Genomic DNA, 7,185 nt, shown 5'->3' on the forward strand with positions numbered 1-7,185 from the left:
CCAAATTAGGTCATGATTATTACTTCTAGAAATTGGAAATGTGGATATATGTCCTAAAAAACACAAGCTAGAATACTGCTATGTACTAAAACACTCTTCTCAATGTAAACATTTCTAAACAAATAAAGATGCTCTAATTTCTTTTGCATTGTTTTTAATCTGTATGTTAAGAGGCTTATATATCCACATAAGATAATGTTGAAACCTCTAGAAATTTGCCCTAAGAAAGTAACTGGATTGCAATTAAAGCCATGAATGCTAGCTTGTTCAGTCAATGTTACCGAAAGCAGGGAAAAATAGAAAATATGCTAAATTTCTACCTATTGTTGAGGATAGTTGATTTTCCCTTACCCACTAAAAATTATAGTTTGGGAAAATAAGGGCAACATAATTTCAAATGAAGCAGTGGAAAACAGTAGCATGTATAATATTAAAAACACAGCATGGAAGGAAGAAATGTGGAAGGGAAGGGCAACAGAATGTTAGTAGTAGTTATGTCTCAGTGAGATGTTATACATGGTTTATTTTATTTTTCCTTTTGTAGGAAGGCAGATGTGATATTAGGTTGCCGGCATGGAGGATCTGGGCCAGGTGTATGGCATGCAGGAGTTGGTTAGGCCATAGCTTGACATTAAAAGTACGAGCAGTAAAAACCATGGTGGCCTGTGCTGACGAGGCGCAAGCTGGGGAGCGCAGAAGCAGGCTCCATGGCTGACGGAGGGAAGGAGGCCTGTAATTATTGAGAACATCAATAAAAAGAGGAGAATGCACGCAGAGACTTACAGTCCTAAAGGGTTAAAATGGGACAGGGTTCATAAAAGAAAAATCAGCGATGCTTAAAAATCCAAATTTTAAGCTCCCAATGCTAAGAAGCATTAATCCATTTACTTCATGGGATTCAGAGCAAAGCTTTTATTCCCCATTTTTGCAGGTTTTTGGAAAGACTCCATCCCTCCAGTTATATCTTGCTAGGCTCTTCTGGAACAGTCATATCCCCACTTGAAAGAATGTTCTAACTTCACCACGACTTCCATTTCACAGTGATTTCCGCTTCACGGCGAGAAAAGACGAAAAACACAACTTTTAAAGAGATGTTTGCATTCTTTCAACACTTTGCATTGTTTAAAAGAAGCTATAGGCATAAAAAATGAAAATTTTAGACTTTGCTGTTGTTATGAACTGAGAATTGGGCCTCACTGAGAAAAAAAAAATGAGAGAGACAATCCTGATGCGAATCTCATGTTTATTGTTTTAAAAGCTCAGTGCTAATACCAAAAGAATGTATTTCTGGTGGGAAGTGATATATTTCCATGCCTTCAGGGAATTTGACTTCTCTCCTAAAAATATATTTCCTTCGATATTATAAACAAAAACACCTTAAACAATAATAAGATAAAACATGGCAAAAAAATCTACCACAAGCATAGCGATGTTTTACTTCCTCATGATGTAGAGGCTTTACAGCTATAAGAAAAGCATGAACATGCACTCCGGCTTAATAGAAAAGTGTTCGAAGAATTCAAAAGAAGTCTTGCGAGTGGCAGACAAATCTGAAATAAAATGTTACCTTTACTAATAATCAGTGAAATGAATATTAACGCATCAGTAAAATAAAATCTGCTCTCGGGAGGTTGAGAGAACATGTGTGTTTTCCTTATTGCAGTTGTTATATGTTCCTTGACACTGGTAAGCAGGTGTACAGTAGCACTCTCATTACCTTCTAGTGAAATAAATTGCTACTTTTCTGCAGGACAATTTAAAATTGGCCCCAGTTCTTTAACCCAGTAATTCTTATCCTTCCAATTTATTATTTGAAAAAGCATGACAGGCGCGGTGGGTCACACCTGTAATCCCAGCACTTTGGGAGGCCAAGGCGGATCACCTGAGGTCGGGAGTTCGAGATCGAACTGACTGGCATGGAGAAATCCTGTCTCTACCAGAAATACAAAATTAGCCGGGCGTGGTGGCACATGCCTGTAATCCCAGCTACTCGGGAAGCTGAGGCAGAAGAATCATTTGAACCCGGGAGGCAGAGGTTGCCGTGAGCCAAGATCACTCCATTGCACTCCAGCCTGTGAAACAAGAGCAAAACTCTGTCTTAATTTTTTTAAAAAGGCATGAATATATTCATACTTCCAAGTATGTAGTTGTTCACAGCAGGATTTTGTAATAGCAAAAGTAACCCAAATACCTGAAAAGACCAAGACTAGAAAAGTGTTTAAATTAATTATACTTAATCCATTTGATGAAGTTCTATGCAGTCAGTCACTAAAAATCATTTTTTTCAAAGACTATTTAATTTCATGGGAGATTATTTAGAGTAATAAATAATTTTTAAAAACTTTAAAAATCTCTACATATTCCCCAATATGCTTACAAATGTACATATTTAAAATACTAGAAAAATACATCAAAACAGTAATGGTTATCTCTGCATGATAGGATTACCTTTTCCTTCTCTCCTGCTTTTTTTTCATATTTTCCAACGTTTCTATCAGAAATGGGTATTACTACTGGGAACCCTGGCTCATACCTGTAATCCCAGCATTTTGGAAGGTCGAGGCAGGAGGCCTGATTGAGCCCAGGAGGTCTAGACAAGCCTGGCAAAATAGTGAGACCCTATTTCTAGCCCCTGCAAAAATGCTGGGAGTGGTAGTACAAATCTGTAGTTCCAGCCACTTGGGCTTCAAGGTTGCAGGATCGCTTGAGCCTAGGAAGTTGAGACTGCAGTGAGCTGTGATTCTGACACTGCACTCCAGCCTGGGTGACAGAGCAAGACCATGCCTCAGAAAAAAAGGAAACGTTAAGAAAGAAAAGAAATGTGTATTACTCTTTCATAGTTCAATTAAAACTTCTTATTTAAAAACACAAGAACAGAAAACCAAACACCACATGTTCTCACTCATAAGTGGATGTTGAACAATGAGAACACATGGACACAAGGAGGGGAACATCACACACCGGGGCCTGTGGGGGGGTGGGAGAGCTAGGGGAGGGATAGCAGGAGGTCGGGGATGGGGATGAGGAGGGATAACATTAGGAGAAATACCTAATGTAGATGATGAGGGCGATGGATGCAGCAAACCACCATGGTATGTGTATACCTATGTAACAATCCTGCACGATCTGTACATGTATCCCAGAACTTAAAGTATAATTTAAAAAAAGAGTCAATTACAAAACAGGCAAAAAAAAAAAAAAAAAGCTATTTCTGAGAGTACAGAAAGCTCTCCTTGACTATGTATAGCAACTCTGAGACACTGGGGCTGTATAATAACATTATCTGTTCAGCAGTGTGTCCCCAGATGTGTCACAGCTTAAATATTCATGGATTTCAATTTTGAGGAGACCAGAGGAATAAAGCAGTTTTCCCAAGATCAGGTGAAAACCTGTAGCAAAGACGAGATTAGAACCAAGATCTCCTGGCTCCTAGTCCAGTAACCCTCCAGTACCACACTGGCTTTTTGTTATTGTTTTGTTTTCTATTGTTTTTCCATATAAATAATTTTTCTGACCTTAATGACAACTTGAATCAATACTGAACAAAATCAAGAATTATTGAGTAATGGAAATGAAGAAGAAGAAAAATCTCTGCCTATGATAACAGCCATCATCTCTCCCATTATGCTGGATCTTTGTTAAAATGCTCAAAGCTCATCTTCATCTTAAAAGGGCATTCCCACCTGTGCTGTGGAGTTAGGCTTGGATCTTAGTATTTAGTAGGCTGAGTAAATTATGCCTGGAAGTTTCACCAACAAAGTAATTTTTAGTTTCTTCCCAAGTCACCAGTTTAAACATATGGACATGATGTATAACATCCTGGGTGGTTTACTCTCCCACTTAGCTGACCAACGAGAGGCATTCTTAGGTACTGATTTCTTCAGTTCACCTTGAGCAAATATGTTACTCATTAAGCCTGTGTTGGTCAAGAACCTGAAAATAAGTAGCAGTTGTAGTGTTGGTTCCTGGCTTCAAAACCTGATGTTAAGAGAACTTTCTGGAATCACTGTAAAACTAGTGAAATCTGGAGGAAAGCTAACATTGGCTTTGCAAAAACACTATCTTTCTAATCCGGTTACTTAATGTTTAGCCAATGCTGACAGCTTTCTTCCTTTTCTTTCATTTTCCTATTTTTCTGTTTTCCTCCTTCTTGTTCCCTTTTCCTTTCCTTCCTTCTTTCCATTTCTGTTTTTATTTCTATGTATTTTTCTTGCTTCTTGTTACCTTTCTTTCTCTCATCCTTTCTTTTTCTTTTTTTTAAGCTCTTCCTTCAACCTTCCTTCTGTCCCTCCCTCCCTCTCTTTCTTCCTTTCTTCCTCCCTTTCCTCCTCCTCCTTCTTCTCTTTCCTTTTTTTCCTTTCTTCTTCTCTTTCCTCCTTCCTTCTTTCTTCCTTCCAACTGAAAGTAAATATTTTTGTCTCCCGTTAGTTGCCAGACCACCTCGTCGCCCCCTCGAAGCCAGACTAGCAATTGACAAATAATGGGCCTTTGAGTCAGACAAGTCAAGAGTCAATTTTCTGATTCAATGTCAACTAACTGCGTGAACATGACCAGTTATTTAATCTCTACATATTCATTCATTTCACCAGCACACATTTATTGAATGTCTCTTATGTGCCTTAAGCTATGTAAGGTGTACCCAGTATACTTTTAAAAAACACTCTGTCAAGTGGGGAAAGCACAGGCTACCCTTCGACTATTGTAATAATCCAACTAAACTGCATATGTGACAATAGATAACCTATTTCTGGCATACTGTAGCTTCCCGCTTCCTGTATTTTTCTTTTGCTTCCTAGATGCCAAGTATGCATATGTGAGACCCAGTTTTTCAAAGGATCTTACAGCCTAGCCAAAAAAAATTCCAGAGTTCTTACTAAAAAGAAAAGAAAAGAAAAAACTATACTGTATTTTATGCATTCTAGTCATGTACTTTTCAGATTTTAACATCTTTTGTATCAGGATGCATCTCAAAATTGCTGCTAGTCCGGTGGTGGCAGTTGCGATGTAGTCGCTGCTGCGGTCACATGTGGGATCAGAGTTGTGCCCACTATCACCACTTTAGTTCATTCGGTTATATAATTAGTATTACACGTACTGAGTTTAACTGCCTTTAAAATGTCTTTGAGGAGATTTTTATGATTCCATATTAAAATAAAAATCTATTTGTGTGTACAAAAAGGCAAAAAAAAAAAAAACCAGAGCAGTAGGGCAGTAATTTGACATCAGTGAAACAAATAGTCTTCATTGGAGAAATTACTACCAGCATCAAAATCTGCAGAATGGTGTCAACAACTTGGAAGGAAATATCGTGGGCAATAGTCGAGAAGTTTTCTTACAAATGGTGCATTACCATCAGATTTAGTGGCCCGGATGGAAAAGCGCAGCCATCTGTGACTCTGGGCTGAAAAGTGATCAAAAGCAATGAAAGGCTTTAGGAACAAAACAAACAAAAAGCAACAGCAAAATCCCTCCGCTCAAATCCTGACTCTGCCTCTTATTCATGAGTCCATTTTGCTGGGACTTAGTTTCCTCTGTAGGAAGAGGAGTATTCATAGCATGTACCCAGCAGGGTTGATATAAAAATAAATTCAAAAGAGGCTATGAAATGAAATGGCTTTTAGCTGCAAGTATTATAAACATATAGACATTTTACAGAGCTCATAGTTCACATGGTTGCTTTTTGTTATTCATTTTTCCTGAAGATGTGAACTTATTGGGGGCAGGGATGGTTGGTTAGCATTCAGCTCCCCAGTGCCAATGTGTGACAGACAGCCCATAGTTCATCAATTTAAAAAAACGTGCCTGTGCCTAATGTTTTGCTGTTGTTATTGTTGTTTTTAAAACGTGTTTTGATGCTCATTGCATCCCTCTGTTGTAATACAAGTACTGGAATTGGTACTCGAAGTATAAGGAAACACACAGAGCAGTCTGGTGGTTTGTCTAAATCACACAGAAAGCTAGAACTGAGTGCTACCGTGGGCCTGATCTATTTTCTAACTAGGTCAGTACTGTCTCAGTGATGAGGGTGAGTCTGAGCCAGTCAGTGGGCTTCTTGGTACATCCAACTCTCAGAAGCAGGGGGCAGGGAAGGTTGGGAGAAAGTCTGGGCCAGTCCCCAGCTGTGCACTAGAAACAATGGTATGGAGCAATCTCCTGATAGGGGCCGAGGCTACCATGTGGCAGAAAGAAGCCTGAACATGTAAACATCTGTGAGGGTGGGGTGCCTAAAAGGAGCTGCAGGAAGGGGAACGTGTGAGGCCTAGGGGGAAGGAATGTGAGAACTCTAGGGCCTCACCAGGATGGGGCTGGAGGATGGGAAAGTCACTGGGGAGGGTGTGCAAATTGCTCCCTGCAGGCCAGGATGGAAGAAAGAATGATCCTATGGGAAAAAGGTGATGGATGAGGTTTATCTGCCCAGCGTACACGGAGGAGAAGAGCAAAAGAGGGGACCACCTGTTTAGGAGTTGTGCTTTCTTTAAGAAGTGGAGCCATGATATCTGGCATTGAACAGCACCCTTTGGAGCAGAAAGCAGACCTGGCTTTGAATTATAGATGTACCATTTACAGACCGTGTGATTTGAGGAATGCCATTTTTTCTCCCAAGTCTCCAGTCTCCTCATTAGTAAAGTGGAGCTGAAATGTTGGATTGGTAGTATTGTTGTCAGGCCTAAGTCAGGTAGTAGGCAAACACATGCCATTCAGGGTCCGCTGTCCATTACGTATTGGATATACATCTGAATAAAAATGCGAATGAACAGGTGACCTAGTCCACAGACAGACACTGATTTTTGAAGCATGATAGAGAAAGCTTCACTGAGGCCCTGGCAGGGGTAGTGGGGAGGACTGTGGCTGGAAGAGCATGGGACAGAGTAGGCAGATGCTCACACTCTTTCAGGGTGCAGTGGGCAGTCTTGAACAAGTTACTTTTCTTCTATGGGCCTAAATCTTTTCTCCCCTAAAATTGATAGATTCTCTTTTTGTGTGTGTGGCTGGAGCTCCAGCAGCCACAGTTGAAAGATTCTACATACATTTTTCCCACTACCAATCTAGCCCAGAGACACTCTGAAGCTATAATTAGCTAACTTGGAAAAACATAGAATAAAAATAAACAGTAATTGCAGTGCCCAACAACACAGGCTAATTGAAATACATTTGAAGGAAAAAATTGGAAAGTAGAAAGAATTA

This window comes from Callithrix jacchus, chromosome 14, assembly GCF_049354715.1.
Source record: "Callithrix jacchus isolate 240 chromosome 14, calJac240_pri, whole genome shotgun sequence".
NCBI classification, from domain to species: Eukaryota; Metazoa; Chordata; class Mammalia; order Primates; family Cebidae; genus Callithrix; species Callithrix jacchus.